The sequence below is a fragment of the Oncorhynchus mykiss genome, chromosome 2, assembly GCF_057628025.1.
Source record: "Oncorhynchus mykiss isolate SJ-2025 chromosome 2, ASM5762802v1, whole genome shotgun sequence".
In the NCBI taxonomy this organism is placed as follows: domain Eukaryota; kingdom Metazoa; phylum Chordata; class Actinopteri; order Salmoniformes; family Salmonidae; genus Oncorhynchus; species Oncorhynchus mykiss.
The window spans coordinates 45,921,551-45,947,303 of NC_143023.1; the positions used below are offsets into that span (position 1 = coordinate 45,921,551).

General features: G+C 43.4%; 1 protein-coding gene and 1 long non-coding RNA gene across 5 annotated transcripts in view; one reads left to right on the forward strand and one right to left on the reverse strand.

The window, feature by feature from the left end:
* The window catches only part of brsk2a (BR serine/threonine kinase 2a), a 527,560-nt gene that overhangs the window by 254,943 nt on the left and 246,864 nt on the right, over positions 1 to 25,753 (forward strand). The window lies entirely within an intron of this gene.
* LOC149985119 (uncharacterized) overlaps positions 825 to 25,753 on the reverse strand; it is a 105,934-nt gene continuing 81,005 nt past the window's right edge. The window contains exon 3 of the long non-coding RNA XR_016486891.1: positions 825 to 898. This is a non-coding gene — a long non-coding RNA (uncharacterized LOC149985119). The remainder of the gene's footprint in view (positions 899 to 25,753) is intronic.

Genomic DNA, 25,753 nt, shown 5'->3' on the forward strand with positions numbered 1-25,753 from the left:
TTGCTTTATAGTTAGAGAAACAGCACCCTAGGTTTGAATGTTTTGTGATCATATTATTTTTTCCGGCAACCAATCCCAAGTCCCATTTTTCCTTAAACACTTGGGCAATTTGTCTCCAAGTTTCCTCAGTGGGTTGTGGAAGATAGGACCTCAGTGTCCTTTATATCCTCACAGGTCTCAATAATGCACTGTGACACTGTCTTGAATCCAAGACGTTATGTGAAGGCCATGCTGCAAATAGAGTTTCCAAATGTCAAGTACCTGGTAATGACAAAATACATGTTTTGTTATTGGTTAACAATTACAGATATTGAATTGTACAAAACCAGATGGATGTCCCTCCGTTAAACTTTCATAAGGCAGTTCTGAAAGACCCAACCCAATGTTTCTGGGAGAGCCAATCAGAAAGAACAGTATAATATAATACAGTATAAATGAGATGAGTAAAGCAGAAATATGTAAACATTATTAAAGTGACTAGTGTTCCATTATTAAAGTGGCCAGTGATTTCATGTCTTTGTATTTGGGGCAGCAGTCTCTAAAGTGCAGGGTCACGTAACCAGGTGGAAGCAACCTAGCGATGGCTTTTTAACAGTCTGATGGCTGTTAGAAGCTGTTTTTCAGTCTCTCAGTTACAGCTTTGTTGCACCAGTACTGACCTCGCCTTCTGGATCTTAGAGGAGTTAACAGGCAGTGGCTAGGGTGGTTGTTTTCCTTGATAATCTTTTTGGCCTTCCTGTGACATCAGGTGCTTTAGGTGTCCTGGAGGGCAGGTAGTTTTCCCCCGTTGATGCGTTGTGCAGACCGCACAACCCTCTGGAGAACCCTGCGGTTGTGGGCAGTGCAGTTGCCGTACCAGGCGGTGATACAGCCCAACAGGATGCTCTCAATTGTGCATCTTTAGAAGTTTGTGAGGGTTTTAGGTGACAAGCCAAATTCCTTCAGCCTCCTAAGGTTTAAGAGGCACTGTTGCGCCTTCTTTACCACACTGTCTTTGTGGGTGGACCATTTTAGTTTGTCCGTGATGTGTACACCGAGGAACTTGAAACTTTCCACCTTCTCCATTGCTGTCCCATCGATGTGGATAGGTTTGTGCTCCCTCTGCTGTTTCCTGAAATCCATGATCACATTGAGTGAGAGGTTGTTGTCCTGACACCACACTCCGAGTGCCCTCACATCCTCCCTATAGGCTCTCTCGTCGTTGTTGGTGATCAAGTCTACTACTGTTGTGTTGTCTGAAAACTTGATGATTGAGTTGGAGACGTGCATGGCGACGCAGTCATGGGTGAACAGGGAGTACAGGAAGGGGCTGAGTACGCACCCTTATGAGGCCCCATGGTTGAGGATCAGCGAAGTGGAGATGTTGTTTCCTACCTTCACCACCTGGGGGCGGCCCGTCAGGAAGTCCAGGACCCATTCACACAGGGCGGGGTTGAGACCCAGGGACTCATGCTTAATGATGAGCTTGGGAACTATGGTGTTGAATGCTGAGCTGTAGTCAATGAACAGCATTCTTCCAAAGATAATTTGTCCAGATGGGATAGGGCAGTGTGATGGCGATTGTATCGTCTGTGGACCTATTGGGGCGGTATGCAAATTTCTTTGGGTCTGGGGTGACAGGTAAGTTGGAGGTGATATGATCCTTGACTAGTCTCTCAAAGCACTTCATGATGACAGAAGTGAGTAATACTGGGCGATAGTCATTCAGTTCAGTTACCTTTGCCTTCTTGGGTACAGGAACAATCAATGGTGGCCATCTTCAATTATGTGGGGACAGCAGACTGGGATAGGGAAAGATTGAATATGTCTGTTAACACACCAGCATGCTAGTCTGCACATGCTCTCAGGACGCGGCTAGGGATTCTGCCATATTCCAGGTCATCTTTCCGTGAATAAATGCGGTGGTTCGCGCTTTCAGTTTTGCACGAATGCTGCCATCTATCCACGGTTTCTGGTTAGGGTAGGTTTAAATAGTGACAGTGGGAACAACATCTCCTATGCACTTCCTTATAAACTCACTCATTGAGTGAGTGGTCAGATTTTCAGAACGGAGGGCAGGGGAGGGCCTTGTATGCAGTGATCCAGAGTTTTGCCAGCCCGGGTACTACAATTAATATGCTGATAGAATTTAGGTAGCCTTGTTCTCAAATTTGATTTGTTAAAATCCCCAGCTACAATAAATGCAGCCTTCGGATGCAGTATATGTTTTTCAGTTTGCATGGAGTCCAGTGGAGTTCCTTGACGGCCATCGTGGTGTCAGCTTGGGGGGGATGTACACTGCTGGAAAGCAACCCTAGCCCTAATTTCGCCTACCTTGTTATCTAGAGACTGTACATTAGCGAGTAAAATACTCAGAATCGGTGGGTGGTGTGCGCGCCTCCGAAGTCTGACCAGAAAGCCGCTCCGTCTACCTCTCTTGTGGCGATGTTGTTTTGGGTTAGCCTCTGGAAACAGTTCGAATTCCTTGGGTGGTTCAAACAAAGGATCCGCTTTGGGAAAGTCGTATTCCTGGTTATAGTGCTGGTAAGTTGACGTCGCTCTGATATCCAATAGTTATTCCCGGCTGTATGTAATAACACTTAATATTTTCTTGGCTAACAATGTAAGAAATAATATATAAAAAAAACGAAATACTCCATAGTTTAAGGACTAGAAGCGAGGTGACCCTCTGTCGGCGCCATCAAGATAATAGGCCTATGTTCTGTTTTAGAAGGCTCTGTGAAACAGTAAAACAAATATGTAATGCACTCTTGCACCTCTTTGTTGGGACAATTATAGTTGTATTGCATATTGTGTTGAACTGTTTTGCGATTCAGCGGCTATGTAAATGGGATAGTTATGGCTCCTTTTTGTTTACATGCCTTGCTGTGGCTTTTTGTGTCACCTTCAACAGGCAGTTTTTGTTTATATACCTTGATGTGGCTGTTTGTGTAACCTACAAGAGCTGCACCATGCCTTGACTGTTCATGTCACATATAACATGCCTTGATGTGACTGTTTATGTTACCTACAACAGGTGCACCATGCACCTGGGGACGCTACCGTGGGACGTTAATGTGACTGTTTATGTTCTGCACCCACAATAGTGTGGCAATGGTTAAAGCTCTGTTATTTTCAAATCTCCCTACCATCATATCTAAGCCAATATGACCTTAATGTCGATGAAAAAATGCAAATCAACACATTTCCCACCTCTCGTCATGAGCCATCAGTCCGTTACCAAGAACCACATACCAGATTTTTAATCAGTTTTCAGAGTATTTTCTGCTCCCACCTAGCTCAAAGTCTAGATGTTGGATTAAAACGAGACTATAAAGTTCATAAACTGACGGATTTACAAAATGTTCAGGTGCAACAGCTATGAAATGTATCATTTATCGCTCTCACATGTTCATTTCTGTCCATTAAGAACCAAGAATGTGCTACCTTTTTGTAGCATTTCTGACCATGCTAACATATTTTTTAGCCTAAACTCAGAGTTCTATCTAACCGGGTACAGCAACTCCGTTGCTCGGCAGTAATAAGAAGTGAAGGAGAACAAACTTAGATATGTTTTGTGAAAAAAAGCACTGGCTAGCTACATCAGTTCAAAACCAACACCCAACTTTGGGCAAATTGTCATGCTGCCACCTTAAAATGCATGCAATGGGCTTTTGCAAAACTAGCTAGCCTCTCCATAGTCCAAGCTATGGTAAGAGCTAACCAGATTTCACTGTCCGACAGGATACAACTCAAACTGTGGCTGAGAAAACAAATTGGTAGTTAGAGCCTAGTGGTTGGGCCAGTAATCAAAAGTTTGCTGGATCAAATCCCAGAGCTGACAAGGTAAAATTATGTTGTTCTGCCCCTGAACATGGCAGTTCTCTGGTAGGATGTCATTGAAAATAAGAATTTGTTCTTAACTGAATTGCCTAGTTAAATAAAGGTTAAATATACAGTTGAAGTCGGAAGTTTACATACACTTAGAGTCATTGTTGGAGTCATTAAAACTCGTTTTTCAACCACTCCACCAATTCCTTGTCAACAATCTAGTCGGTTAGGAAATTGACTTTGTTCATGACACAAGTACTTTTTCCAACAATTGTTTACAGACTGTATCGCAATTACAGTTGGTCAGAAGTTTACATAAACTAAGTTGACAGTGCCTTTAAACAGCTTGGAAAATTCCAGAAAATTATGTTATGGCTTTAGAAGGTTCTAATTGACATCATTTGAGTCAATTGGAGGTGTACCTGTTGATGTATTTCAAGGCCTACCTTCAAATTCAGTGGATCTTTGCTTGACATCATGGGAAAATCAAAAGAAATCAGCCAAGTTCTCCACAAGTCTGGTTCATCCTTGGGAGCAATTTCCAAACATCTGAAGGTACCACGTTCATCTGTAAAAACAATAGTACGCAATTATAAACACCATTGGACGACGCAGCCGTCATACCGCTCAGGAAGGAGACGCGTTCTGGCTCCTAGAAATGAACGTACTTTGGTGCGAAAAGTCAATCCCAAAACAACAGCAAAGGATCTTGTGAAGATGATGGAGGAAAAACGCACAAAAGTATCTATATCCACAGTAAAATGAGTCCTATATCGACATAGCCTGAAAGGCCGCTCTGCAAGGAAGAAGCCACTGCTCCAAAACTTCCATAAAAAATCCACACTACACTTTGCAACTGCACATGGGGACAAAGATTGTACTTTTTGGAGAAATGTCCTCTGGTCTGATGAATCCAAAATATAACTGTTTGGCCATAATGACCATCGTTATGTTTGGAGGAAAAGGAGGGAAGCTTGCAAGCTGAAGAACACCATCCCAACCGTGAATCATGGGGGTGGCAGCATCATGTTGTGGGGGTGCTTTGCTGCAGGAAGGTGGTGCACTTCACAAAATAGATGACATCATGAGGTAGTAAAATTATGTGGATATATTGAAGCAACATCTCAAGACATCAGACAGGAAGTTTAAAGCTTGGTCGCAAATGGGTCTTCCAAATGGACAATGACCCCAAGCATACTTCCAAAGTTGTGGCAAAACGGATGAAGGACAACAAAGTCAAGGTATTGGAATGACAATCACAAAGTCCTGACCTCAATCCTATAGAACATTTGTAGGCAGAACTGAAAAAGCGTGTGCGAGCAAGGAGGCCTACAATCTGACTCAGTTACACCAGCTCTGTCAGGAGGAATGGACCAAAATGCATGCAACTTATTGTGGAAGCCTTATGAAGTCTACCCGAAACGTTTGACCCAAGTTAAACAATTTAAAGGCAATGCTACCAAATACTAATTGAGTGTTAGTAAACTTCTGCCCCACTGGGAATGTGATGAAAGAAATGAAAGCTGAAATAAATCATTCTCGCTACTATTATTCTGACATTTCACATTCTTAAAATAAAGTGGTGATCCTAACTGACCTAAGACAGGGCATTTTTACTAGGATTAAATGTCAGAAATTGTGAAAAACTGAATTTAAATGTACTTGGCTAAGGTGTATGCAAACTTCTGACTTCAACTGTAAACTATATATTTTGTAAATGTAGCTAGCGATGTTAAACCCCTAATGCACATGTAAACTGCACCTTGGTTGTGCAAATGCATGCTTGCTAGCATCCGAAAAACTCAACAGTTTTGAACATCCAGAATAAATTCCAGTACACTCCTTTTTCTGTCTTCTTTAAACATTTTTAATCCAAATATGTCACAAATATACAGTGCCAAACTAACTCAGTGGCCAACTATCTCCATTTAACCATCTTGATTGTATTTACAGCTCCGGTCTGGATGCTGAACTAGCCCATGTGTTTTGTATTTATCAACATCTCTGCTGTGCATGGCAGGGCTCTAATTCCTACCCCCAAACTCAGATTATATAAATGTAGTGGATGCATAACTCTTCAATGCTTTAGTTTCACAATCAATTCCAGAATGCCCCTTCTACTGTCTATTTGACATTTTAATCCAAATGTCTGCTGATCAACAGTGCCAAACTAACAACTCTGTCATTTGACTGTCTTGATTCTTATCGTGTTCACGTGCTAGTCGGAACTATCTAACTCTGAAATGTCTGAGTTGATTAATGGTTGAAAGCAGCACGTGTACAACTACAACCATTTAGCAATTTGGAATACGTCAGTTTCCTAGTTCTGACAAGCACGTGAACGCGACATGTATTTACAGCTCTGATCTGGATACTGGACTAGCCCATGTGTTGGCTATTTGTGACTCGTTTCAGGAAACTAGGTGTATATCTCACGTCAATACTTCACAGGAGAGGCATTTGACATTTATATATATATATATATATATATATATATATATATATATATATATATATATATATATATATATATATATATATATATATATATATATATATATATATATATATATATATATACAGTATACAAGTATAAGTATAAAAGTTTCCATGATTTCCATTTATAAATAATTGGGAGTTTGGATCAGCAATTTCATTTTGATCTATCAAATAACTGATGGACACAGTAATATTTCAGTAGTGAAATTAGGTTTATTGGATTAACAGAAAATGTGTAATATGCATCAAAGCAAAATTATACAGGTGCATACATTTGGGCACCCCAATAGAAAAATCACATCAATATTTAGCCTCCTTTTGCTAAAATAACAGCCTCTAGACGCTTCCCGTAGCCTCTAATGAGTGTCTGGATTCTGGATGAAGGTATTTTGGACCATTCCTCCTTACAAAACATCTCCAGTTTAGTTAGGTTTGATGGTTGCCGAGCATGGACAGCCCGCTTCAAATCATCCCACAGATTCTCAATGATATTCAGGTCTGGGGACTGGGATGGCCATTCCAGAACATTGTACTTGTTCCTCTGCATAAATGCCCGGGTAGATTTTGAGCCGTGTTTTGGGTCGTTCTCTTGTTGAAATATCCAGCCCCGGCGTAACTTCAACTTTGTGACTGATTCTTCAACATTATTCCCAAGAATCTGCTGATATTGAGTGGAATCCATGCAACCCTCAACTTTAACAAGAATACCAGTACCGTCACTGGCCACACAGCCCCACAGCATGATGGAACCCCCACCAAATTTTACTGTGGGTAGCAAGTGTTTTTCTTGGAACGCTGTGTTCTTTTCCCACCATGCATAACGTCCCTTGTTATGACCAAATCTTTGTTTCGTCAGTCCACAGCACCTTATTCCAAAATGAAGCTGGCTTGTCCAAATGTGTGTTTGCATACCTCAAGCGACTCTGTTTGTGGCGTGTGTGCAGAAAAGGCTTCTTCCACATCACTCTCCCATACAGCTTCTCCTAGTGCAGAGTGCGCTGAATTGTTGAACGATGTACAGTGAGTGACACCATCTGTAGCAAGATGATGTTGTAGATCTTTGGAGGTGGTCTGTGGGCTGTTTTTGACCGTTCTCAACATCCTTTGCCTTTGCCTCTCCGATATTTTACTTGGCCTGCCACTTCTGGCCTTAACAAGAACTGTGGTCTTCCATTTCCTCACGTTGTTCCTCACAGTGGACACTGACAGCTTAAATCTCAGTGATAGCTTTTGGTAGCCTTCCTTTATACCATGTTGTTGAACAATCTTTGTTTTCAGGTCATTTGAGATTTGTTTTGAGGCCCCCATGTTGCCACTCTTCAGAGGAGAGTCAAAGAGAACAACAACTTGCAATTGGCCAACTTAAATACCTTTTCTCATGATTGGATGCACTTGTCTATGAAGTTCAAGGCTTAATGAGCTCACCAAACCAATTGTGTGTTCCAATTAATCAGTGCTAAGTATTTACAGGTTGTAACGGCTTTCTTCTGTGGACGAAGGAGAGGACCAAAGTGCAGAGTGGTTCGTGTTCATCATGTTTAACCCCTGGCGACGAGCAATCCCGTATCCGGGAGCGTAATCATAGCCTCAAGCTCATTACCATAACGTAACGTTTCCTATTCATGAAAATCGCAAATGAAATGAAGTAAATATATTCAAACACAAGCTTAGCCTTTTGTTAACAACACTGTCATCTCAGATTTTCAAAATATGCTTTTCAACCAAAGCTACACAAGCATTTGTATTGATAGCCTAGCATAGCATTAAGCCTAGCATTCAGCAGGCAACATTTTCACAAAAACAAGAAAAGCATTCAAATAAAATAATTTACCTTTGAAGAACTTCGGATGTTTTCAATGACGAGACTCTTAGTTAGATAGCAAATGTTCATTTTTTCCCAAAATATTATTTGTGTAGACGAAATAGCTCCGTTTTGTTCATCACGTTTGGCTAAGAAAAAGACCGGAAAATGCAGTCACTTACAACGCCAAACTTTTTTCCAAAGTAGCTCCATAATATCGACAGAAACATGGCAAACGTTGTTTAGAATCAATACTCAAGGTGTTTTTCACATATCTATTCGATAATCTATCAGTGGTGGCAGTTGGCTTCTCATCAGAAGCAAACGGAAAAATACTGCAGCTGGCGATTACTCAATAATTGCGACGGAGGACACCAAGCGACAACCTGGTAGATGTAGTCTCTTATGGTCAATCTTCCAATGATATGCCTACAAATACGTCACAATGCTGTCGACACCTTGGGGAAGCGACAGAAAGCCTAAGCTCATTTGTGGCCCATTCACAGCCATATAAGGAGTCATTGGCATGAGGCGGTTTCAAAAAATGCGGCACTTCCTGATTGGATTTTTATCTGGGTTTCGCCTGTAACATCAGTTCTGAGGCACTCACAGGATATAGGGGATATCCAAGAAGTTAATAAAGATGATAAACGTGAACACCACAAAATACAAAACAACAAATGAGAAAAAAACGTAACAGTTCTGTCTGGGGCAGACACACGAAGACAGAAGACAACCACCCACAAAACCCAACACAAAACAGGCTACCTAAATGTGGTTCCCAATCAGAGACAATGACTAACTGATTGAGAACCATATCAGGCCAAACATAGAAACGGGAAAACTAGACACACAACATAGAATGCCCACTCAGCTCACGTCCTGACCAACACTAAAACAAAGAAAACACAAAATAACTATGGTCAGAACGTGACGGTACCCCCCCAAGATGTGGACTCCGGCCGCAAAACCTGAACCTATAGGGGGGGGGGGGTCTGGGTGGGCATCTGTCCGCAGTGGCGGCTCTGGCGCAGCACGTGGACCCCACTCCACCATAGTCTTTGTCCGCTTTAGTGTCCTCCTAGGAACGGCGACCCTCGCCACCGACCTTGGACTGGCAACCCTACTAAAGGGCCCCACTGGACTGAGGGGCAGCTCGGGACTGAAGGGTAGCTCGGGACTGAAGGGTAGCTCGGGACTGAAGGGTAGCGGCTCTGGCAGCTCCTGGCTGGCTGGCGGCTCTGGCAACTCCTGGCTGGCTGGCGGCTCTGGCAGCTCCTGGCTGGCTGGCGGCTCCTGGCTGGCTGGCGGCTCTGGCAGCTCCTGGCTGGCTGGCGGCTCTGGCAGCTCCTGGCTGACTGACGGCTCTGGCAGCTCCTGGCTGACTGACGGCTCTGGCAGCTCCTGGCTGACGGCTCAGGACAGACTGGCGGCTCTAGCAGCTCAGGACAGACTGGCGGCTCTAGCAGCTCAGGACAGACGGGAGACTCTAGCAGCTCTGGACAGACGGGAGACTCTAGCAGCTCTGGACAGACGGGAGACTCTAGCAGCTCTGGACAGACGGGAGACTCTAGAAGCTCTGTACAGACGGGATACTCTAGCAGCTCTGGACAGACGGGAGACTCTAGCAGCTCTTGACAGACGGGAGACTCTAGCAGCTCTGGACAGACGGGAGACTCTAGCAGCTCTGGACAGACAGGAGACTCTGGCAGGTCCTGGCTGACTGACGGCTCTGGCAGCTCCTGGCTTACTGACAGCTCTGACAGCTCAGGACAGACGGGAGCACCTGTAGGGAGGAGACAGAGAGACAGCCTGGTGCGTGCGGCTGCCACAGGGCCCACCAGACTGGGGAGACCTCCAGAAGGCTTGGAGTTAGGAGGAGGCACCTGAATGACCGGGCTGTGGGGGAGCACTGGAGCTCTGGTGCGCAGCCTTGGCACCACGCCCCCAGGCTGGATAACTACTCTAGCCCGGACCCTCCAGAGTGCAGGCACAGGTTGAACTGGGCTGAGGGTAAGCACGGGAGATCTAGTGCCTACTACGCGCACCTCACCCTTAGGTTCCACTCCCACATTTGGCCGGCACGAGCGGAGCGCAGGCATAGGACGCACTGCACCCTCCCAGCACCCCGGAGACACAGCACGCAGAGCCGGCGCAGGATACCCTGGACCGAAACGGCGTACCAGCAACCAGACACGCTGAGCAGGCACCATACGCCCTGGCTGGATGCCCACACTCGCATGACACTTTCGGGGGGCTGCCCTATAGCGCACCGGGCTATGGGCACATACTGGCGACACCGTGCGCTTAACTGCATAACACTGTGCCTGACCAGTAACACGCTGCTTATAATAAGCACGAGGAGTGAGCTCAGGCTTAGCCACACCCCTCGTGTGCCTCCTCCTCAATTTTTGGGGGGAGTTGCCTCTCGCACCTGTACCTGTCGCGCTGCCGTGCTGCCTCCTCATATCACCGCCGCTCAGCTTTCGCTGCCTCCAGCTCTGCTTTGGGGTGGCGATATTCCCCAGCCTGTGCCCAGGGTCCTTCTCCGTTCAAAATCTCCTCCCATGTCCAAGAGTCTTGTGATGCTGGCCGCTGCTGCTGCTGCCTCTGTCTGTTACCACGCAGCTTGGTCCTTGGTTGGTGGGTGTTTCTGTAAGGGTTTTCCTCCTCCTCTTTGTCTGAGGAGGAGAAGCGAGAAGGATCGGAGGCCCAAAGCGCAGCGTGGTTAGTGTTCATTATGTTTAACCTGTCTACGATACTGGTTCCCAATTGGGAATCAACCCTCCCACGTTCAGCTGAAACGGTGGCGCATGGAACGCAAAAATATTCTTACAAATATTTAACCTCCACACATTAACAAGTCCAATAGCTCAAATGAAAGATAAACACCTTGTTCATCTAGCCAGCAAGTCAGATTTCTAAAATGTTTTACGGCGAAAACATAGCACATATATATGTAAAACCACCACCAGACACAGCTCATTTCAATAGCCAAAACATGCAATCAACAAACGCAGGATTAAAAAATAAATCGCTCACTAACCTTTTGAAAATCTTCATCAGATGACAGTAATATGACATATTACACAGTACATATTTTTTTTTCAATAATATGCCATTTATATCCATAAATGTCCATTTACAGTGAGTTCACCTTCAGAAATTACTCAAAAATGCCCGCAGGAAATCTATGTAGCGCGGCAAGATAACGTAAATAGACATCATAAACTTTGACTAAATATACATGTTCTACATATAGTTAGAAAGATACACTGCTTCTTTATGCAACCGCTGTGTTAGATTTATTTTTAACGTCACAGAAATCGCACACTATTCCATATGCTGAGACAGCGCTCAGTTCCAAGCTACATTTCCACGTAATGTTGGAGTCAACAGAAACACAGATTTAAGCATAAATATTCCCTTACCTTCGATGGTCTTCGTTCAGAATGTTCTGGAAGGCTTCATACTTACCCAATACATCGTTTGGTTTCAAGTCTTGCGTCTTTGTATTAGCTACTGCTAATAACATCAGCTGAAATGCACCCAAAACGTCCTCTGGTCCGGAAAAGTTGCGCATCAAAACTTCAAAATTACATATTATATGTCGACTAAACAGGTCAAACTAAGTGTAGAAGCAAGCTTTATGATGTTTTAGACACGCAAAACAAACTTCAATTCAATCGGCCATCGTCTGCTCTTCTCTTGAGTGCTGGAACAAAGGAATGGCTGGGACCAATTCGCGCCCATACGCACAGCCTATTCTCTCGTGGCACGCACTAATTTCACTCCCATAGGGTCAATTCTCGCGGGATTTGAACGATTCAAAGCTCTAATGAAAGAGGACATCTAGCGGAAGAGATAGAAAGTGTCCCCAGAATCATAACTGGTTGGGAAGGGTGGGGGCCATGACGTCAAAGTTGCTCCAACTTTCATGGCCACAAAAACTAGTTTGGAAGAATGCCTGCCCTGTGAGTTCTGCTATACTTACAGACATAATTCCAACGGTTTTAGAATCTTTAGAGTGTTTTCTATCCAATAATAATTTTTATTTGTATATATTAGCAATTTTTGACAGATTTTTTTTCCAGTTTACTAGGGGTACCCAATCTCTCCAAAGGGGGCGTATGTCTGCCATATCCTTAACAGGTTTTAATAAAGATGATAAACGTGAACACCACAAAATACAAAACAACAAATGTGAAAAAACCGAAACCGTTTCGTTTGGTGCAGACACACGAAGACAGAAGACAACCACCCACAAAACCCAACACAAAACAGGCTACCTAAACATGGTTCCCAATCAGAGACAATGACTAACACCTGCCTCTGATTGAGAACCATATCAGGCCAAACATAGAAACGGGAAAACTAGACACAAAACATAGAATGCCCACTCAGCTCACGTCCTGACCAACACTAAAACAAAGAAAACACAAAATAACTATGGTCAGAACGTGACACAGGTATTCAAATCAATATAATGACAAGGGTGCCCAAATTTTGCATAGCCTATTTTTCAAAACTGATTTAATTTCATGCAATTTAATGTTGCTAAAAATCTTTGTCTGGACAATACCCCAGTTCTCAGCTTTTATTAGAAAATGAATGGCATGCCAATGTGATAATTTTCTGTGACGACAGAGTAAATTATTATACAGCCTCAGAGGGGTGCCCAAACTTTTTCATGCGACTGTGTATGTATATATATATACAGTGCCTTTCGAAAGTATTCGGCCCCCTTGAACTTTGCGACCTTTTGCCACATTTCAGGCTTCAAACATAAAGATATAAAACTGTATTTTTTTGTGAAGAATCAACAACAAGTGGGACACAATCATGAAGTGGAACGACATTTATTGGATATTTCAAACTTTTTTAACAAATAAAAAACTGAAAAATTGGACATGCAAAATTATTCAGCCCCCTTAAGTTAATACTTTGTAGCGCCACCTTTTGCTGCGATTACAGCTGTAAGTCGCTTGGGGTATGTCTCTATCAGTTTTGCACATCGAGAGACTGACATTTTTTCCCATTCCTCCTTGCAAAACAGCTCAAGCTCAGTGAGGTTGGATGGAGAGCATTTGTGAACAGCAGTTTTCAGTTCTTTCCACAGATTCTCGATTGGATTCAGGTCTGGAGTTGGCCATTCTAACACCCGGATATGTTTATTTTTGAACCATTCCATTGTAGATTTTGCTTTATGTTTGGAACATTGTCTTGTTGGTAGACAAATCTCCGTCCCAGTCTCAGGTCTTTTGCAGACTCCATCAGGTTTTCTTCCAGAATGGTCCTGTATTTGGCTCCATCCATCTTCCCATCAATTTTAACCATCTTCCCTGTCCCTGCTGAAGAAAAGCAGGCCCAAACCATGATGCTGCCACCACCATGTTTGACAGTGGGGATGGTGTGTTCAGGGTGATGAGCTGTGCTGCTTTTACGCCAAACATAACGTTTTGCATTGTTGCCAAAAAGTTCAATTTTGGTTTCATCTGACCAGAGCACCTTCTTCCACATGTTTGGTGTGTCTCCCAGGTGGCTTGTGGCAAACTTTAAACGACACTTTTTATGGATATCTTTAAGAAATGGCTTTCTTCTTGCCACTCTTCCATAAAGGCCAGATTTGTGCAATATACGACTGATTGTTGTCCTATGGACAGTCTCCCACCTCAGCTGCAGAGTGATCATGGGCCTCTTGGCTGCATCTCTGATCAGTCTTCTCCTTGTATGAGCTGAAAGTTTAGAGGGATGGCCAGGTCTTGGTAGATTTGCAGTGGTCTGATACTCCTTCCATTTCAATATTATCGCTTGCACAGTGCTCCTTGGGATGTTTAAAGCTTGGGAAATCTTTTTGTATCCAAATCCGGCTTTAAACTTCTTCACAACAGTATCTCGGACCTGCCTGGTGTGTTCCTTGTTCTTCATGATGCTCTCTGCGCTTTTAACGGACCTCTGAGACTATCACAGTGCAGGTGCATTTATACGGAGACTTGATTACACACAGGTGGATTGTATTTATCATCATTAGTCATTTAGGTCAACATTGGATCATTCAGAGATCCTCACTGAACTTCTGGAGAGAGTTTGCTGCACTGAAAGTAAAGGGGCTGAATAATTTTGCACGCCCAATTTTTCAGTTTTTGATTTGTTAAAAAAGTTTGAAATATCCAATAAATGTCGTTCCACTTCATGATTGTGTCCCACTTGTTGTTGATTCTTCACAAAAAAATACAGTTTTATATCTTTATGTTTGAAGCCTGAAATGTGGCAAAAGCTAGCAAAGTTCAAGGGGGCCGAATACTTTCGCAAGGCACTGTATATACATATATATATATATATATGTGATAGTCTCATATATATACATACACTGCTCAAAAAATAAAGGGAACACTAAAATAACACATCCTAGATCTGAATGAATGAAATATTCTTATTAAATGCTTTTTTCTCAGTGGAAATCAAATTTATCAACCCATGGAGGTCTGGATTTGGAGTCACACTCAAAATTAAAGTGGAAAACCACACTACAGGCTGAACCAACTTTTATGTAATGTCCTTAAAACAAGTCAAAATTAGGCTCAGTAGTGTGTGTGGCCTCCACGTGCCTGTATGACCTCCCTACAACGCCTGGGCATGCTCCTGATGATATGGCGGATGGTCTCCTGAGGGATCTCCTCCCAGACCTGGACTAAAGCATCCATCAACTCCTGGACAGTCTGTGGTGCAACGTGGCGTTGGTGGATGGAGCGAGACATGATGTCCCAGATGTGCTCAATTGGATTCAGGTCTGGGAACGACCGGGCCAGTCCATAGCATCAATGCCTTCCTCTTGCAGGAACTGCTGACACACTCCAGCCACATGAGGTCTAGCATTGTCTTGCATTAGGAGGAACCCAGGGCCAACCGCAATAGCATATGGTCTCACAAGGGGTCTGATGATCTCATCTCGGTACCTAATGGCAGTCAGGCTACCTCTGGCGAGCACATGGAGGGCTGTGCGGCCCCCCAAAGAAATGCCACCCCACACCATGACTGACCCACCGCCAAACCGGTCATGCTGGAGGATGTTGCAGGCAGAAGAACGTTCTCCACGGTGTCTCCAGACTCTGTTACGTCTGTCACATGTGCTCAGTGTGAACCTGCTTTTATCTGTGAAGAACACAGGGCGCCAGTGGCGAATTTGCCAATCTTGGTGTTCTCTGGCAAATGCCAAACGTTCTGCACGGTGTTGGGTGGTAAGCACAACCCCCACCTGTGGACGTCGGGCCCTCATACCACCCTCATGGAGTCTGTTTCTGACCGTTTGAGCAGACACATGCACATTTGTGGCCTGCTGGAGGTCATTTTGCAGGGCTCTGGCAGTGCTCCTTCTGCTCCTCCTTGCACAAAGGCGGAGGTAGCGGTCCTGCTGCTGGATTGTTGCCCTCCTACGGCCTCTTCCACGTATCCTGATGTACTTGCCTGTCTCCTGGTAGCGCCTCTATGCTCTGGACACTACGCTGACAGACACAGCAAACCTTCTTGCCACAGCTCGCATTGATGTGCCATCCTGGATGAGCTGCACTACCTGAGCCACTTGTGTGGGTTGTAGACTCCGTGCTACCACTAGAGTGAAAGCACCGCCAGCATTCAAAAGTGACCAAAACATCAGCCAGGAAGTATAGGAACTGAGAAGTGGTCTGTGGTCTCCACCTGCAGAACCACTCCTTTATTGGGGGTGTCTTGCTAATTGCCTATAATTTCCACCTGTTGTCTATTCCATTTGCGCAACAGCATGTGACATTTATTGTCAATCAGTGTTGCTTCCTAAGTGGAAAGTTTGATTTCACAGAAATGTGATTGACTTGGAGTTACATTGTGTTGTTTAAGTGTTCCCTTTATTTTTTTGAGCAGTGTGTGTGTATATATAATGTGTGGTACCTTCAGGTGTTTGGTCTACAATTTTTTTTCTGAAGTCTAGGCTGATTTCTTTTGATTTTCCCATGATGTCAAGTAAAGAGGCACTGAGTTTGAAGGTCTTGAAAAAGGCCTTGAAAAACATCCACAGGTACACCTCCAATTGACTGAAATTATGTCAATGAGCCTATCAGAAGCTTCTAAAACCATTACATAATTTTCTTGAATTTTCCAAGCTGTTTAAAGGGACAATCAACTTAGTGTATGTAAACTTCTGACCCACTGGAATTGTGATGCAGTGAATTATAAGTTAAATAATCTGTCTGTAAACATTAGTTGGAAAAATTACTTGTGTCATGCGCAAAGTAGATGTCCTACATGACTTGCCAAAACTATAGTTTGTTAACAAGACATTTGTGGAGTGGTTGAAAAACGAGTTTTAATGACTCCAACCTAAGTGTATGTAAACTTCCGACTTCCACTGTATATGCAGTACCACCTACTCATTCCAGGGTTTTCTTCATTTTTTAAATATTTTCTACATTGTAGATGTCACGCTCGTCATAATGATTGGACGAAGGCACAGCGTGCGTAGAGTTCCACATATTTTAATTGATAGAAACTCACCAAACAAGCACAAACGAAATGTGACTCTACTGGTGTGCACACAGGCAACTATCTTTAGACAAGATCCCACAAAGCACAATGAGGAAATGGCTGTCTAAATATGATCCCCAATCAGAGACAACGATAAATAGCTGTCTCTGATTGGGAACCATACCAGGCCAACATTAATCACCTAGATGACCCACCATAGTCACTATCATGCCCCAACCAACAGAGAATAAATACGATCAAATTTATTTATATAGCCCTACATACATCAGCTGATATCTCAAAGTGCTGTACAGAAACCCAGCCTAAAACCCCAAACAGCAAGCAATGCAGGTGTTGAAGCACGTTGGCTAGGAAAAACTCCCTAGAAAGGCCAAAACCTAGGAAGAAACCTAGAGAGGAACCAGGCTATGAGGGGTGGCCAGTCCTCTTCTGGCTGTGCCGGGTGGAGAGTATAACAGAACATGGCCAAGATGTTCAAATGTTCATAAATGACCAGCATGGTCAAATAATAATAATCACAGTAGTTGTCGAGGGTGCAGCAAGTCAGCACCTCAGGAGTAAATGTCAGTTGGCTTTTCATAGCCGATCATTAAAAGTATCTCTACCACTCCTGCTGTCTCTAGAGAGTTGAAAACAGCAGGTCTGGGACAGGAAGCATGTCCGGTGAACACGTCAGGATTCCATAGCCGCAGGCAGAACAGTCGAAACTGGAGCAACAGCACGGCCAGGTGGACTGGGGACAGCAAGGAGTCATCATGCCAGGTAGTCCCGAGGCATGATCCTAGGGCTCGTGTCCTCCGAGAGAGAGAAAGAAAGAGAGAATTAGAGAGAGCATATTTAAATTCACACAGGACACCAGATAAGACAGGAGAAGTACTCCAGATATAACAAACTGACCCTAGCCCCCCGACACATAAACTACTGCAGCATAAATACTGGAGGCTGAGACAGGAGGGGTCAGGAGACACTGTAGTCCCATCCGTTGATACCCCCGGACAGGGCCAAACAGGAAGGATATAACCCCACCCACTTTGCCAAAGCACAGCCACCACACCACTAGAGGGATATCTTCAATCACCAACTTACCATCCTGAGACAAGGCCAAGTATAGCCCACAAAGATCTCCGCCACGGCACAACCCAAGGGGGTTTTGCAGCTCTCTATGGTCAGGGCGTGACAGTAGAATAATAGTGAAGCCATCAAAACTCTGAAATAACACATATGGAATCATGTAGTAACCAGAAAAGTGTTAACAAATCATAGAAATAGCCACCATTGGCCTTGATGACAGATTTGCACACTCTTGGCATTCTCTCAACTAACTTCATGAGGTTGTCACCTGGAATGCATTTCAATGAACAAGTTTGTCTTGTTAAAAGTTAATTTGTGGATATTCTTTCATTCTCAATAACTTTGAGCCAAGTAGTTGTGTTGTGAAGAGGTAGGGGTGGTATACAGAAGACAGCCCTATTTGGTAAAAGACCAAGTCCGTATTATGTCAAGAACAGCTCAAATAAGCAAAGAGAAATGACAGTCCATCATTACTTTAAGACATGAAGGTCAGTCAATACAGAACATTTCAAGAACTTTGAAAGTTTCTTCAAGTGCAGTCGTAAGAACGAACAAGTTATATGATGAAACTGGCTCTAAGGAAAGGAAGATGAAGCGTTACCTCTGCTCATTAGAGCTAACTGCACCTCAGAAATTACAGCCCAGTAACAGACACATCACAACAACAACTTTTCAAAGGAGATTGGGTGAATCAGTCCTTCATGGTAGAATTGCTGCAAAGAAACCATTACTGAAGGTCACCAATAAGAAGAAGACTTGCTTGGGCCAAGAAACACAAGCAATGGACATTAGACGGGGGGAAATCTGTTCTTTGGTCTGATGAGTCCAAATGTGAGATTTATGGTTCCCACCGCTGTGTCTTTGTGAGACCCAGAGTAGGTGAACAGATGATCTCCATATGTGTGGTTCCCACCGTGAATCATGGAGGAGGAGTGAATTTAACCGGAACCAGAATGGCTACCACAGCATTATGCAGTGATAAGCTGCAGAATTCCTCTGTCCAGTGTCTGTGTTCTTTTGCCCATCTTAATCTTTTCTTTTTATTGGCCAGTCTAAGATATGGCTTTTCTTTGCAACTCTGCCTGGAAGGCCAGGATCCCGGAGTCGCCTCTTCACTTTTGACTTTGAGACTGTTGTTTTGCAGGTACTATTTAATGAAGATGCCAGTTGAGGACTTGTGAGGCATCTGTTTCTCAAACTAGACACTAATGTACTTGTCCTCTTGCTCAGTTGTGCACCGGGGCCTCCCACTCCTCTTTCTATTCTGGTTAGAGTCCGTTTGCGCTGTTCTGTGAAGGGAGTCGTACACAGTGTTGTACGAGATCTTCAATTTCTTGGCAATTTGTTGCATGGAATATACTTAATTTCTCAGAACAAGAATAGATTGACATGTTTCAGAAGACAGTGCTTTGTTTCTGTCCATTTTGAGCCTGTAATCGAACCCTCAAATGCTCATGCGCTAGATACTCAACTAAGAAGAAGAAGGACAGTTTTATTGCTTGTTTAATGAGGACAACAGTTTTGAAACAGTGCTAACATAATTGCAAAAGGGTTTTCTAATGATCAATTAGCCTTTTAAAATGATAAGCTTGGATTAGCTTACACAACGTGCCATTGGAACACAGGAGTGATGGTTGCTGATGGGCCTCTGTACACCTATATAGATATTCCATAAAACATCAGCCGTTTCCAGCTACAATGGTCATTTACAACATTAACAATGTCTACACTGTATTTCTGATTAATGTTATTTTAATGGACAAAAAAAAATAATCTTTGTAAAACGAGGACATTTCTAAGTGACCCCAAACTTTTGAATGGTAGTGTGTGTTACCACTTCTCAATAGTGGTGAAATCGTAAAATCTAATCAAATGTTATTTTTCACATGCTTTGTAAACAACAGATGTAGGCTAACAGTGAAATGCTTACTTACGGGCCCTTCCCAACAATGCAGAAAAAAGAAAATAGAGAAATCATAGAAAGGTATTAACATACACAATGATTAACAAAAACTTGGCAATATTTTTTTCAAATCAAAAACTGAAAAATTGGGCGTGCAAAATTATTCAGCCCCTTTATTTTCAGTGCAGCAAACTCTCTCCAGAAGTTCAGTGAGGATCTCTGAATGATCCAATGTTGACCTTAATGACTAATGATGATAAATACAATCCACCTGTGTGTAATCAAGTCTCCGTATAAATGCACCTGCACTGTGATAGTATCAGAGGTCCGTTAAAAGCGCAGAAAGCATCATGAAGAACAAGGAACACACCAGGCAGGTCCGAGATACTGTTGTGAAGAAGTTTAAAGCCGGATTTGGATACAAAAAGAATTCCCAAGCTGTAAACATCCCAAGGAGCACTGTGCAAGCGATAATATTGAAATGAAAGGAGTATCAGACCACTGCAAATCTACCAAGACCTGGCCGTCCCTCTAAACTTTCAGCTTATACAAGGAGAAGACTGATCAGAGATGCAGCCAAGAGGCCCATGATCACTCTGGATGAACTGCAGAGATCTACAGCTGAGGTGGGAGACTCTGTCCATAGGACAACAATCAGTCGTATATTGCACAAATCTGGCCTTTATGGAAGAGTGGCAAGAAGAAAGCCATTTCTTAAAGATATCCATAAAAAGTGTCGTTTAAAGTTTGCCACAAGCCACCTGGGAGACACACCAAACATGTGGAAGAAGGTGCTCTGGTCAGATGAAACCAAAATTGAACTTTTTGGCAACAATGCAAAACGTTATGTTTGGCGTAAATGGTTAAAATTGATGGGAAGATGGATGGAGCCAAATACAGGACCATTCTGGAAGAAAGCCTGATGGAGTCTTGCAAAAGACCTGAGACTGGGACGGAGATTTGTCTTCCAACAAGACAATGATCCAAAACATAAAGCAAAATCTACAATGGAATGGTTCAAAAATAAACATATCCAGGTGTTAGAATGGCCAAGTCAAAGTCCAGACCTGAATCCAATCGAGAATCTGTGGAAAGAACTGAAAACTGCTGTTCACAAATGCTCTCCATCCAACCTCACTGAGCTCGAGCTGTTTTGCAAGGAGGAATGGGAAAACATTTCAGTCTCTCGATGTGCAAAACTGATAGAGACATACCCCAAGCGACTTACAGCTGTAATCGCAGCAAAAGGTGGCGCTACAAAGTATTAACTTAAGGGGGCTGAATAATTTTGCACACCCAATTTTTCAGTTTTTGATTTGTTAAAAAAGTTTGAAATATCCAATAAATGTCGTTCCACTTCATGATTGTGTCACACTTGTTGTTGATTCTTCACAAAAAATACAGTTTTATATCTTTATGTTTGAAGCCTTGAAATGTGGCAAAAGGTCGCAAAGTTCAAGGGGGGGCGAATACTTTCGCAAGGCACTATATGTACATATAACTAGGAATAAAGGCACAGGATAGATAATAAAAGCAGCAGTGTCAACACCAAAAAAAGGTTGTGTAATAAGGGCCAATGCAGATTGCCTGGGTAGCTAATTGGTTAACTATTTAGCAGTTATGGCTTGTGGGTAGAAGCTGTTCAGGTTCCTGTTGGTTTCAAACTTGGTGCATCGGTACCGCTTGCTGTGCGGGAGCAGAGACAACATTTTTTGACTTGAGTCATTGACCATTTTTAGGGTCTTCCTCTGACACCATAGGTCCTGGTTGGCAGGGATGTTCTGTGGCTGTACGCACTACCCTCAGTAGCCCCTTGCGGTCAGATACCAAGCAGTTGCTATATCAAGCAATGATGCGGCCAGTCAATAACTTTTTGAGGATCTGAGGGCCCATGCCAAATATAGTCTCCTCAAGGTGAAGAGGCATTGTCGTGCCCTCTTCACAACTGTGTTGGTGTGTGTGAACCATGATGTATCCTTAGTGATATTGACACCAAGGAACTTTAAGCTCTCGACCCGCTTCACTATAGCCCAGTAGATGTGAATGTTTCCTTTAGTCCACGATCAGTTCCTTGGTCTTGCTGACGTTGAGGTAGAGGTTGTTGTCCTGGCACCACACTGCCAGGTCTCTGACCTCCTCCCTATAGGCTGTCTCATCGCTGTTGGTGATCAGGCCTACAAGCGTTGTGTCATCAGCAAATATAATAATTCTGTTGGAGTCGTGCACGGCCACACAGTCAAGGGTGAACAGAGAGTACAGGAGGGGAATAAGCACGCACCCCTGAGGGGCCTCTGTGTGGAGGATGTGTTGTTGCCCACCCTCAACACCTCCATCAGGAAGTCCAGGATCCAGTTGATGAACTTGGAGGGCACTGTGTTGTTGAACACTGAGCTGTAGTCAATGAACAGCATTCTCAAATAGGTGTTCCTCTTGTCCAGGTGGGAGAGGGCAGTGTGGAGTGTAATAGAGATTGCATCATCTGTGGATCTGTTGGGGCGGCTGCGAATTAGAGTGGGTCCAGGGTGTCTGGGATAATGGTGTTGTGAACCATGACCACCCTTTCAAAGCATTTCATGGATGTGAGTGCTACGGGTTGATAGTCATTTATACAGGTTACCTTGGCATTCTTGGGAATAGGGACAATGGTGGTCTGCTTGAAACATGTAGGTATTACAGACTAGGTCAGGGAGAGTTTGAAAATGTCAGTGAAGGCACTTGCTAGCTGGTCAGCACATGCGCTGAGTACACATCCTGTCAATCTTTTTAGCCCTGCGGTATTGTGAATGTTAACCTGTTTAAAGGTCTTACACACATCAGCTATGGAGAGTGTGATCACACAGTTGTCTGGGACAGCTGCTGCTGTCATGCACGGTTCAGTGTTGCTTGTCTCAACTCAAGCATGCAAGGCATTACATTTTACATTTTAATCATTAGCAGACAGGTTAAGTGCCTTGCTCAAGGGCATATCGACAGATTTTCACCTAGTCAGCTAGGGGACTCAAACCAGAGACCTGTTGGTTACTGGCTCAACACGCTTAACCACTAAGCTATCTGCCCCCATTAACCTCTTGAAGCTAGGGGGCACTATTTTTATGTTTGGAAAAATAACGTTCCCAAAGTAAACAGCCTATTTCTCAGGACCAGATGCTAGAATATGCATGCAATTGACAAATTAGGATAGAAAACACTCTAAAGTTTCCAAAATTGTCAAAATATTGTCTGTGAGTATGACAGAACTGATATTGCAGCAAAAGTCTGAGGAAAATCAAACCAGGAAGTGGCTTCTATTTTGAAAACTCCATGTTCCATAGCCTCCCATTACTCCATTTAAAGGGATATCAACCAGATTCCTTTCCATTTCGCTTCCTCAAGGTGTCAACAGTCGTCAGACATAGTTTCAGGCTTTTATTTTGAAAATGAGCCAGAAGGATAACATCGCGTCAAGTGGTCACATGAGTTTTGCACGCGGAACAGAGTTTGGATAGGTATTGTTTTCCCTCTCCTACTGTGAAAGACATTTGCGGTTGATATATTATCGATTATATATGTTAAAAACAACCTGAGGATTGATTATAAAAAATGTTTGACATGTTTTTGTGGACATTACGGATATTATTTGGAATTTGTCTGCGTTGTCGTGACTGCTCTTTCCTGTGGATTTCTGAACATAATGCGCCAAACAAACTGAGGTATTTTGGATATAAAAATAATCTTTATGGAACAAAAGGAACATTTGTTGTGTAACTGGGAGTCTCGTGAGTGAAAACATCCGAAGATCATCAAAGGTAAACGATTAATTTGATTGCTTTTCTGATTTTCGTGACCAAGCTACCTGATGCTAAGTGTACTTAATGTTTTGTCATGCGATCGATAAATTTGGATTGCTTTCGCTGTAAAGCATAATTTAAAAATCTGAGAAGACAGGTGGATTAACAAAAGGCTAAACTGTGTTTTGCAATATTGCACTTGTGATTTCATGAAAATGAATATTTTTGGTAATATTATTTGACTGAGGCGCTATGCTATACAGCGGTTGCTGATGACAATTATCCTGCTTAAGGGATGGGTAGCATCAAGAAGTCTGGTAAGCTTGCATCACTGGGCAACCTGCGGCTGGGTTTCCCTTTGTAATCCATGATAGTTTGAAAGCTCTGCTACATCCAACGAGCATCAGTGCCTGTGTAGTAGGATTCGATCGTATTCGTGTATTGACACTTTGCTTGTTTGATGGCCCGTCAGAGGTCATTGCAGGATTTCTTAAAAGTGTTCGGATTAGTGTCCCACTCCTTAAAAGTAGCAGCTCTAGCCTTTATCTCAGTGCGGATGTTGCCTGTAATCCATGGCTTCTGGATGCGATATGTACGGTCTCTTTGGGGACAGCATCGTCAATGCACTTATTAATGAAGCCGGTGACTGGTGTGGTAAACTCATCAATACCATCGGATGAATCCCAGAAAAATATTCCAGTTTGTGCTAGCAAAACAGTCCTGTAGCTTAGCATCCGCCTCATCGGACCACTTCTGTATTGAGCACCTCACTGGTACTTTCTTTTTGAGTTTTTGCTTGTAAGCAGGAATCAGGAGGATAGAGTTATGGTTAGATTTGCCAAATGGAGGGCCAGGGAGAGCCTTTTATGCGCTTCTATGTGTGGAGTAAAGGTGATCTAGAGTTTTGAGGCCTCTAGTTGCACAGGTGTCTAGTGTCCCTGCATTAAAATCACTGGCCACTAGGAGCGCTGCCTCTGGACAAGCAATTTCTTGTTTGCTTATGGCCCTATTAATCTCGTTGAGTGTGGTCTTTAGTGCCAGCATCGGCTTGTGGTGGTAAATACAGCTACGAAAAAATATATAAATAAATAGCATGGTGTACAGCTTATCATGAGATATTCTAACTCAGGTGAGAAGAACCTCGAGACTTCCTTAATATTTGAGATTGCACTCTAGCTATTGTTAACAAAGAAACACATGCCTCCCCCCTTGAGGTTGCCCGAGGCTGTCGTTCGGTCTTGCCGATGCAAAAAAAAAACAGCTACCTGTATATTATTTATTTATTTATTTAACCTTTATTTAACTAGGCAAGTCAGGTAAGAACAAATTCTTATTTACAATGACAGCCTACCCTGGCCAAACCCAGACGACGCTGGGTTAATTGTGCACCACCTTATGGGACTCCCGATGACAGACGCTTGTGATACCACCCAGGATCAAACCAGGGTCTGTAATGACACCTTTAGCACTGATAATCAGTGCCTTAAACCACTGCACCACTCAGGAGAACAAATAGTAGAAGTAGAAATCTTCATCCAAATCAAGGTTTGTGATTGCTGTTCTGATCTCCAGGAGCTGTTTTCAGTCATAGGAAACAGTGGCGGAAACATCATGTACACTTTTTTTTTAAGATCACCTAAAAACCACCGGAAACCTTAAAACAGCAACTATCCATTGCAGTGCTATTCCTTTCCACAAATCAGAGTTAATTTGAACAGGGCCCCTAAAGTAATATAATTGGTTCAGAGTTTCTTTTGAAATTTCAACCTGCATGTCCAAATCATGGCTGGTGCGAGTAGACAAAAGTAAAGTGTGTACGTTATCGAACCAGTAGTGAACCCAAGCCACGAGGTCGAAATAATTGTCTCTGCAGCACTCCACCAATCAGGCCTTTATGGTAGAGTGGCCAGACTGAAGAAACTCAGTAAAATGCACATGACAGCCCGCTTGGAGTTTTCCAAAAGGCACCTAAAGGACTCTCAGACCATGAGAAACAAGACTCTCTGGTCTGATGAAACCAAGATTGAACTCTTTGGCCTGAATGCTAAGCTTCACGTCTGGAGGAAACATGGCACCATCCCAACTGTGAAGCATGGTGGTAGCAGCATCATGCTATGGGATGTTTTTCAGCGGCAGAGACTGCGAGATTAGTCAAGATCGATTCAAAGATGAACGGAGCAAAGTACAGAGAGATCCTTGATGGAAGCCTGCTCCAGAGCGCTCAGGACAGACTGGGGCGAAGGTTCACCTTCCAATAGGACCCTTAGCACACAGCCAAGACAATGCAGTGGTGGCTACGGGACAAGTCTCTGAATGTCCTTGACTGGCCCATGCTCCCCATCCAATCTGGTAGAGCTTGAGAGGATCTGCAGAGAAGAATGGGAG